Source organism: Neovison vison, unplaced genomic scaffold (assembly GCF_020171115.1).
Source record: "Neovison vison isolate M4711 unplaced genomic scaffold, ASM_NN_V1 Scaffold_122, whole genome shotgun sequence".
NCBI lineage: Eukaryota > Metazoa > Chordata > Mammalia > Carnivora > Mustelidae > Neogale > Neogale vison.
In genome coordinates, this window is record NW_025334911.1 from 21,456 (window position 1) to 30,000 (window position 8,545).

Sequence of the window (8,545 nt, forward strand, 5' to 3'; positions counted from 1 at the left end):
GGCCCGAGGTGACCGGGCTCAGGGGCTGCGGCGTTCAGGGACTGCTGGGAGGCCGCCGCGTTGGCGGCCAAGCGAGTGGGAGGGAGGCCGAAGGGGGAGAGAAAAGAGGAAGGCCAAACAAGACAAGCGTTTGGGGGCGAAAGAAAAAGCCTACAGCACCCGGTATTCCCAGGCGGTCTCCCATCCAAGTACTAACCAGGCCCGACCCTGCTTAGCTTCCGAGATCAGACGAGATCGGGCGCGTTCAGGGTGGTATGGCCGTAGACGCCTGCCGCCGCAGCTGGCCGCCCCAAGAGCCTGCTGCGCGCTTCGCGGGCCCCGGCGCGCGCCGCGGCTCACCCCTCCGCCTGTCCTTGTCCTGGCGCCTGCCTCCCCGCCCGCCCGCCCGCCCAGGGGCCCAGACGCCTGCGGGCCCCGGGGCCTCGCCAAAGTCCCTCCGGGCACTCCTCCGCCCCGTGCCTCTGCAGGTGGCAAGGGGCTGTGTCCTCGGGCCCGCGCGCGGTGAGCACAGCGCCCCCCAGCGCCCACCCAGCGCCCTAGGCCTGGCCCAGCTGGCCACCTGGCCTTCCCTCCTCTCCTCTCCTCTCCTCTGCTCTCCTCTCCTCTCCTCTCCTCTGCTCTCTTATGCTCTCCTCTCCTCTGCTCTCCTCTGCTCTCCTCTACTCTCCTCCAGTCAGCTCTGCTCGGCTCGGCTCGGCTCGGCTCGGCTCGGCTCGGCTCGGCTCGGCACGGCTTGGACGGGTTCGGTTCTCCCCTCCTCTGCACCCCGCCTCGCTCCCAGCCCACCCGAGGCCACGAGGACACGGGCGATGCCACACACCAGCCCAGAAGCGGCAGCCCCGCCCCGTGACCCTTCCTCCGCGCGCTTCCCCTCGCCACCCACCCGCAACAGGCCCTGACCAGAGACACGATAGGCCGGCTCACCTACACGGACACAGGGATACCCACGGAGACACAGGGACAGACACAGACTGAGGGATGTCTGCACAGACGGCCAGAACGCAGAGCCCCAGAGACAGACTCTCCAACCCGCAGTCCCCCCCACCCCCCCAGACCCTCCACACCCCCAGCTCCCAGGACAGACGCGGTGACCCTGACCGGCATGGGGACAGGGACCGGGTCGGAGACACGGGTGCACGCAACGCTCACACACCCACTCACACGCACAGGAACACACACACGCACGCACACACCCGCGCACACACACGCACTCGGACAAGACACCACCCACCCAGGAGGCTGCGGTGGCCTGGCACCTGTCCCGGGAGGGAGGGCCGGCGTGCGTGGGCAGGGCTTTGGCCTAGGTGGCGGCGCCCTGGAGCTGCCGGAGGAGCCCGGGGAGCCCGAGGACCTGCCGGTGAGGTGTCAGCAGTCCCGTTCGGCTCCCTTTCCTGCCCAGCACCCGGTCTGGCCTGGGGGCCTGCCAGGGATTCTTTCATGGGTCTAGTCTTCTGGTGTGGGGTATGGGGTGTGGGGTGTGGGGTGTGGGGTGTGGCGTGGGGCCGGGGGCGGGGCGGGGGCCTCTCTTGGCCCGGTGTGCGGCGCCTCCGGTCTTTCTCGGAGCGAGACAGCCCCGCGCTTGCCGTGGCTGCTCCCGGGAGACGCAGGGTGGAGCCGAGTGCCCAAGGCGCCGGGAGCCCACGAGGGTCGGCCATCTGGCGTCCTGGGCACCTCGGCCCGGGCGCGGGGCCCCAGGGGCGAAGGGGAGGTGGTCGGTGAGAAGGAAGGGAATGCCCTTCCGGCCTGAGCGGAGCCCAGGCCCGGTGGAGAGAAGGGGCAGGGTGGGCCCAGGTCGCGGGGGCGCCGGGAGGGGTGGGGCGGTGGGGCGGGCTGCCGGTGGGCTTTGGAGCTGGGGGCAGCCCGAGGGCCTCGCTAGGGGATCCAGGGCCCAGGGCCCGGGCCCGGGCGCACAGGCCCGAGGAGAGGTTGCCCGAGCCCGGGGTCGAGGCCCGCTCCTGCCTCCTGTCCCCCACAACCCCGGCCCCGGCCCGCCCCTCCCCGCCCTCCTCCCACAGCCCGTCGGCCCCCACCCCCTCCCCGCGTCCATGGCCGTGGTCCTCACCCCGGTCCCCCTTTCCCTGCCTCTGGCCCCCGAGCCCCCTCCAACACTGCCTCTCCCTGCCAGCAGCCCCCCAAGGTCGGCTGAGGCGCGGCTGGGCCTCGTGGCGTGGAGGCGGAAAGGCTGGGTTGTGGCCGGCCGCCCGTGCAGCGGGCCGCCCTTTTGGGGCCAGGGGCCCGCGATGCTGGGGCTGGGGTGGCCAGGGGTCGGGGGGGTCAGGGGCCCGAGGTGACCGGGCTCAGGGGCTGCGGCGTTCAGGGACTGCTGGGAGGCCGCCGCGTTGGCGGCCAAGCGAGTGGGAGGGAGGCCGAAGGGGGAGAGAAAAGAGGAAGGCCAAACAAGACAAGCGTTTGGGGGCGAAAGAAAAAGCCTACAGCACCCGGTATTCCCAGGCGGTCTCCCATCCAAGTACTAACCAGGCCCGACCCTGCTTAGCTTCCGAGATCAGACGAGATCGGGCGCGTTCAGGGTGGTATGGCCGTAGACGCCTGCCGCCGCAGCTGGCCGCCCCAAGAGCCTGCTGCGCGCTTCGCGGGCCCCGGCGCGCGCCGCGGCTCACCCCTCCGCCTGTCCTTGTCCTGGCGCCTGCCTCCCCGCCCGCCCGCCCGCCCAGGGGCCCAGACGCCTGCGGGCCCCGGGGCCTCGCCAAAGTCCCTCCGGGCACTCTCCCATCCCGGGACTCCCCAGCCCCTCCGCCCCGTGCCTCTGCAGGTGGCAAGGGGCTGTGTCCTCGGGCCCGCGCGCGGTGAGCACAGCGCCCCCCAGCGCCCACCCAGCGCCCTAGGCCTGGCCCAGCTGGCCACCTGGCCTTCCCTCCTCTCCTCTCCTCTCCTCTGCTCTCCTCTCCTCTCCTCTCCTCTGCTCTCTTATGCTCTCCTCTCCTCTGCTCTCCTCTGCTCTCCTCTACTCTCCTCCAGTCAGCTCTGCTCGGCTCGGCTCGGCTCGGCTCGGCTCGGCTCGGCTCGGCTCGGCACGGCTTGGACGGGTTCGGTTCTCCCCTCCTCTGCACCCCGCCTCGCTCCCAGCCCACCCGAGGCCACGAGGACACGGGCGATGCCACACACCAGCCCAGAAGCGGCAGCCCCGCCCCGTGACCCTTCCTCCGCGCGCTTCCCCTCGCCACCCACCCGCAACAGGCCCTGACCAGAGACACGATAGGCCGGCTCACCTACACGGACACAGGGATACCCACGGAGACACAGGGACAGACACAGACTGAGGGATGTCTGCACAGACGGCCAGAACGCAGAGCCCCAGAGACAGACTCTCCAACCCGCAGTCCCCCCCACCCCCCCAGACCCTCCACACCCCCAGCTCCCAGGACAGACGCGGTGACCCTGACCGGCATGGGGACAGGGACCGGGTCGGAGACACGGGTGCACGCAACGCTCACACACCCACTCACACGCACAGGAACACACACACGCACGCACACACCCGCGCACACACGCACTCGGACAAGACACCACCCACCCAGGAGGCTGCGGTGGCCTGGCACCTGTCCCGGGAGGGAGGGCCGGCGTGCGTGGGCAGGGCTTTGGCCTAGGTGGCGGCGCCCTGGAGCTGCCGGAGGAGCCCGGGGAGCCCGAGGACCTGCCGGTGAGGTGTCAGCAGTCCCGTTCGGCTCCCTTTCCTGCCCAGCACCCGGTCTGGCCTGGGGGCCTGCCAGGGATTCTTTCATGGGTCTAGTCTTCTGGTGTGGGGTATGGGGTGTGGGGTGTGGGGTGTGGGGTGTGGCGTGGGGCCGGGGGCGGGGCGGGGGCCTCTCTTGGCCCGGTGTGCGGCGCCTCCGGTCTTTCTCGGAGCGAGACAGCCCCGCGCTTGCCGTGGCTGCTCCCGGGAGACGCAGGGTGGAGCCGAGTGCCCAAGGCGCCGGGAGCCCACGAGGGTCGGCCATCTGGCGTCCTGGGCACCTCGGCCCGGGCGCGGGGCCCCAGGGGCGAAGGGGAGGTGGTCGGTGAGAAGGAAGGGAATGCCCTTCCGGCCTGAGCGGAGCCCAGGCCCGGTGGAGAGAAGGGGCAGGGTGGGCCCAGGTCGCGGGGGCGCCGGGAGGGGTGGGGCGGTGGGGCGGGCTGCCGGTGGGCTTTGGAGCTGGGGGCAGCCCGAGGGCCTCGCTAGGGGATCCAGGGCCCAGGGCCCGGGCCCGGGCGCACAGGCCCGAGGAGAGGTTGCCCGAGCCCGGGGTCGAGGCCCGCTCCTGCCTCCTGTCCCCCACAACCCCGGCCCCGGCCCGCCCCTCCCCGCCCTCCTCCCACAGCCCGTCGGCCCCCACCCCCTCCCCGCGTCCATGGCCGTGGTCCTCACCCCGGTCCCCCTTTCCCTGCCTCTGGCCCCCGAGCCCCCTCCAACACTGCCTCTCCCTGCCAGCAGCCCCCCAAGGTCGGCTGAGGCGCGGCTGGGCCTCGTGGCGTGGAGGCGGAAAGGCTGGGTTGTGGCCGGCCGCCCGTGCAGCGGGCCGCCCTTTTGGGGCCAGGGGCCCGCGATGCTGGGGCTGGGGTGGCCAGGGGTCGGGGGGGTCAGGGGCCCGAGGTGACCGGGCTCAGGGGCTGCGGCGTTCAGGGACTGCTGGGAGGCCGCCGCGTTGGCGGCCAAGCGAGTGGGAGGGAGGCCGAAGGGGGAGAGAAAAGAGGAAGGCCAAACAAGACAAGCGTTTGGGGGCGAAAGAAAAAGCCTACAGCACCCGGTATTCCCAGGCGGTCTCCCATCCAAGTACTAACCAGGCCCGACCCTGCTTAGCTTCCGAGATCAGACGAGATCGGGCGCGTTCAGGGTGGTATGGCCGTAGACGCCTGCCGCCGCAGCTGGCCGCCCCAAGAGCCTGCTGCGCGCTTCGCGGGCCCCGGCGCGCGCCGCGGCTCACCCCTCCGCCTGTCCTTGTCCTGGCGCCTGCCTCCCCGCCCGCCCGCCCGCCCAGGGGCCCAGACGCCTGCGGGCCCCGGGGCCTCGCCAAAGTCCCTCCGGGCACTCTCCCATCCCGGGACTCCCCAGCCCCTCCGCCCCGTGCCTCTGCAGGTGGCAAGGGGCTGTGTCCTCGGGCCCGCGCGCGGTGAGCACAGCGCCCCCCAGCGCCCACCCAGCGCCCTAGGCCTGGCCCAGCTGGCCACCTGGCCTTCCCTCCTCTCCTCTCCTCTCCTCTGCTCTCCTCTCCTCTCCTCTCCTCTGCTCTCTTATGCTCTCCTCTCCTCTGCTCTCCTCTGCTCTCCTCTACTCTCCTCCAGTCAGCTCTGCTCGGCTCGGCTCGGCTCGGCTCGGCTCGGCTCGGCTCGGCTCGGCACGGCTTGGACGGGTTCGGTTCTCCCCTCCTCTGCACCCCGCCTCGCTCCCAGCCCACCCGAGGCCACGAGGACACGGGCGATGCCACACACCAGCCCAGAAGCGGCAGCCCCGCCCCGTGACCCTTCCTCCGCGCGCTTCCCCTCGCCACCCACCCGCAACAGGCCCTGACCAGAGACACGATAGGCCGGCTCACCTACACGGACACAGGGATACCCACGGAGACACAGGGACAGACACAGACTGAGGGATGTCTGCACAGACGGCCAGAACGCAGAGCCCCAGAGACAGACTCTCCAACCCGCAGTCCCCCCCACCCCCCCAGACCCTCCACACCCCCAGCTCCCAGGACAGACGCGGTGACCCTGACCGGCATGGGGACAGGGACCGGGTCGGAGACACGGGTGCACGCAACGCTCACACACCCACTCACACGCACAGGAACACACACACGCACGCACACACCCGCGCACACACGCACTCGGACAAGACACCACCCACCCAGGAGGCTGCGGTGGCCTGGCACCTGTCCCGGGAGGGAGGGCCGGCGTGCGTGGGCAGGGCTTTGGCCTAGGTGGCGGCGCCCTGGAGCTGCCGGAGGAGCCCGGGGAGCCCGAGGACCTGCCGGTGAGGTGTCAGCAGTCCCGTTCGGCTCCCTTTCCTGCCCAGCACCCGGTCTGGCCTGGGGGCCTGCCAGGGATTCTTTCATGGGTCTAGTCTTCTGGTGTGGGGTATGGGGTGTGGGGTGTGGGGTGTGGGGTGTGGCGTGGGGCCGGGGGCGGGGCGGGGGCCTCTCTTGGCCCGGTGTGCGGCGCCTCCGGTCTTTCTCGGAGCGAGACAGCCCCGCGCTTGCCGTGGCTGCTCCCGGGAGACGCAGGGTGGAGCCGAGTGCCCAAGGCGCCGGGAGCCCACGAGGGTCGGCCATCTGGCGTCCTGGGCACCTCGGCCCGGGCGCGGGGCCCCAGGGGCGAAGGGGAGGTGGTCGGTGAGAAGGAAGGGAATGCCCTTCCGGCCTGAGCGGAGCCCAGGCCCGGTGGAGAGAAGGGGCAGGGTGGGCCCAGGTCGCGGGGGCGCCGGGAGGGGTGGGGCGGTGGGGCGGGCTGCCGGTGGGCTTTGGAGCTGGGGGCAGCCCGAGGGCCTCGCTAGGGGATCCAGGGCCCAGGGCCCGGGCCCGGGCGCACAGGCCCGAGGAGAGGTTGCCCGAGCCCGGGGTCGAGGCCCGCTCCTGCCTCCTGTCCCCCACAACCCCGGCCCCGGCCCGCCCCTCCCCGCCCTCCTCCCACAGCCCGTCGGCCCCCACCCCCTCCCCGCGTCCATGGCCGTGGTCCTCACCCCGGTCCCCCTTTCCCTGCCTCTGGCCCCCGAGCCCCCTCCAACACTGCCTCTCCCTGCCAGCAGCCCCCCAAGGTCGGCTGAGGCGCGGCTGGGCCTCGTGGCGTGGAGGCGGAAAGGCTGGGTTGTGGCCGGCCGCCCGTGCAGCGGGCCGCCCTTTTGGGGCCAGGGGCCCGCGATGCTGGGGCTGGGGTGGCCAGGGGTCGGGGGGGTCAGGGGCCCGAGGTGACCGGGCTCAGGGGCTGCGGCGTTCAGGGACTGCTGGGAGGCCGCCGCGTTGGCGGCCAAGCGAGTGGGAGGGAGGCCGAAGGGGGAGAGAAAAGAGGAAGGCCAAACAAGACAAGCGTTTGGGGGCGAAAGAAAAAGCCTACAGCACCCGGTATTCCCAGGCGGTCTCCCATCCAAGTACTAACCAGGCCCGACCCTGCTTAGCTTCCGAGATCAGACGAGATCGGGCGCGTTCAGGGTGGTATGGCCGTAGACGCCTGCCGCCGCAGCTGGCCGCCCCAAGAGCCTGCTGCGCGCTTCGCGGGCCCCGGCGCGCGCCGCGGCTCACCCCTCCGCCTGTCCTTGTCCTGGCGCCTGCCTCCCCGCCCGCCCGCCCGCCCAGGGGCCCAGACGCCTGCGGGCCCCGGGGCCTCGCCAAAGTCCCTCCGGGCACTCTCCCATCCCGGGACTCCCCAGCCCCTCCGCCCCGTGCCTCTGCAGGTGGCAAGGGGCTGTGTCCTCGGGCCCGCGCGCGGTGAGCACAGCGCCCCCCAGCGCCCACCCAGCGCCCTAGGCCTGGCCCAGCTGGCCACCTGGCCTTCCCTCCTCTCCTCTCCTCTCCTCTGCTCTCCTCTCCTCTCCTCTCCTCTGCTCTCTTATGCTCTCCTCTCCTCTGCTCTCCTCTGCTCTCCTCTACTCTCCTCCAGTCAGCTCTGCTCGGCTCGGCTCGGCTCGGCTCGGCTCGGCTCGGCTCGGCACGGCTTGGACGGGTTCGGTTCTCCCCTCCTCTGCACCCCGCCTCGCTCCCAGCCCACCCGAGGCCACGAGGACACGGGCGATGCCACACACCAGCCCAGAAGCGGCAGCCCCGCCCCGTGACCCTTCCTCCGCGCGCTTCCCCTCGCCACCCACCCGCAACAGGCCCTGACCAGAGACACGATAGGCCGGCTCACCTACACGGACACAGGGATACCCACGGAGACACAGGGACAGACACAGACTGAGGGATGTCTGCACAGACGGCCAGAACGCAGAGCCCCAGAGACAGACTCTCCAACCCGCAGTCCCCCCCACCCCCCCCAGACCCTCCACACCCCCAGCTCCCAGGACAGACGCGGTGACCCTGACCGGCATGGGGACAGGGACCGGGTCGGAGACACGGGTGCACGCAACGCTCACACACCCACTCACACGCACAGGAACACACACACGCACGCACACACCCGCGCACACACGCACTCGGACAAGACACCACCCACCCAGGAGGCTGCGGTGGCCTGGCACCTGTCCCGGGAGGGAGGGCCGGCGTGCGTGGGCAGGGCTTTGGCCTAGGTGGCGGCGCCCTGGAGCTGCCGGAGGAGCCCGGGGAGCCCGAGGACCTGCCGGTGAGGTGTCAGCAGTCCCGTTCGGCTCCCTTTCCTGCCCAGCACCCGGTCTGGCCTGGGGGCCTGCCAGGGATTCTTTCATGGGTCTAGTCTTCTGGTGTGGGGTATGGGGTGTGGGGTGTGGGGTGTGGGGTGTGGCGTGGGGCCGGGGGCGGGGCGGGGGCCTCTCTTGGCCCGGTGTGCGGCGCCTCCGGTCTTTCTCGGAGCGAGACAGCCCCGCGCTTGCCGTGGCTGCTCCCGGGAGACGCAGGGTGGAGCCGAGTGCCCAAGGCGCCGGGAGCCCACGAGG

General features: G+C 72.0%; 4 non-coding genes across 4 annotated transcripts; all 4 read right to left on the minus strand.

Annotated features, from left to right (window-relative positions):
- Positions 1-147: 147 nt before the first annotated feature.
- On the minus strand, positions 148-266 carry LOC122898080. The gene has a single exon (XR_006382816.1). It is a non-coding gene; the product is annotated as a 5S ribosomal RNA (ribosomal RNA).
- Positions 267-2,426: 2,160 nt separating this feature from the next.
- LOC122898081 lies at positions 2,427-2,545 on the minus strand. Its single transcript, XR_006382817.1, has one exon. It is a non-coding gene; the product is annotated as a 5S ribosomal RNA (ribosomal RNA).
- Positions 2,546-4,727: 2,182 nt separating this feature from the next.
- Positions 4,728-4,846, minus strand: LOC122898082. Its single transcript, XR_006382818.1, has one exon. It is a non-coding gene; the product is annotated as a 5S ribosomal RNA (ribosomal RNA).
- A 2,182-nt stretch (positions 4,847-7,028) lies between these two features.
- Positions 7,029-7,147, minus strand: LOC122898083. The gene has a single exon (XR_006382819.1). It is a non-coding gene; the product is annotated as a 5S ribosomal RNA (ribosomal RNA).
- Positions 7,148-8,545: the final 1,398 nt, after the last annotated feature.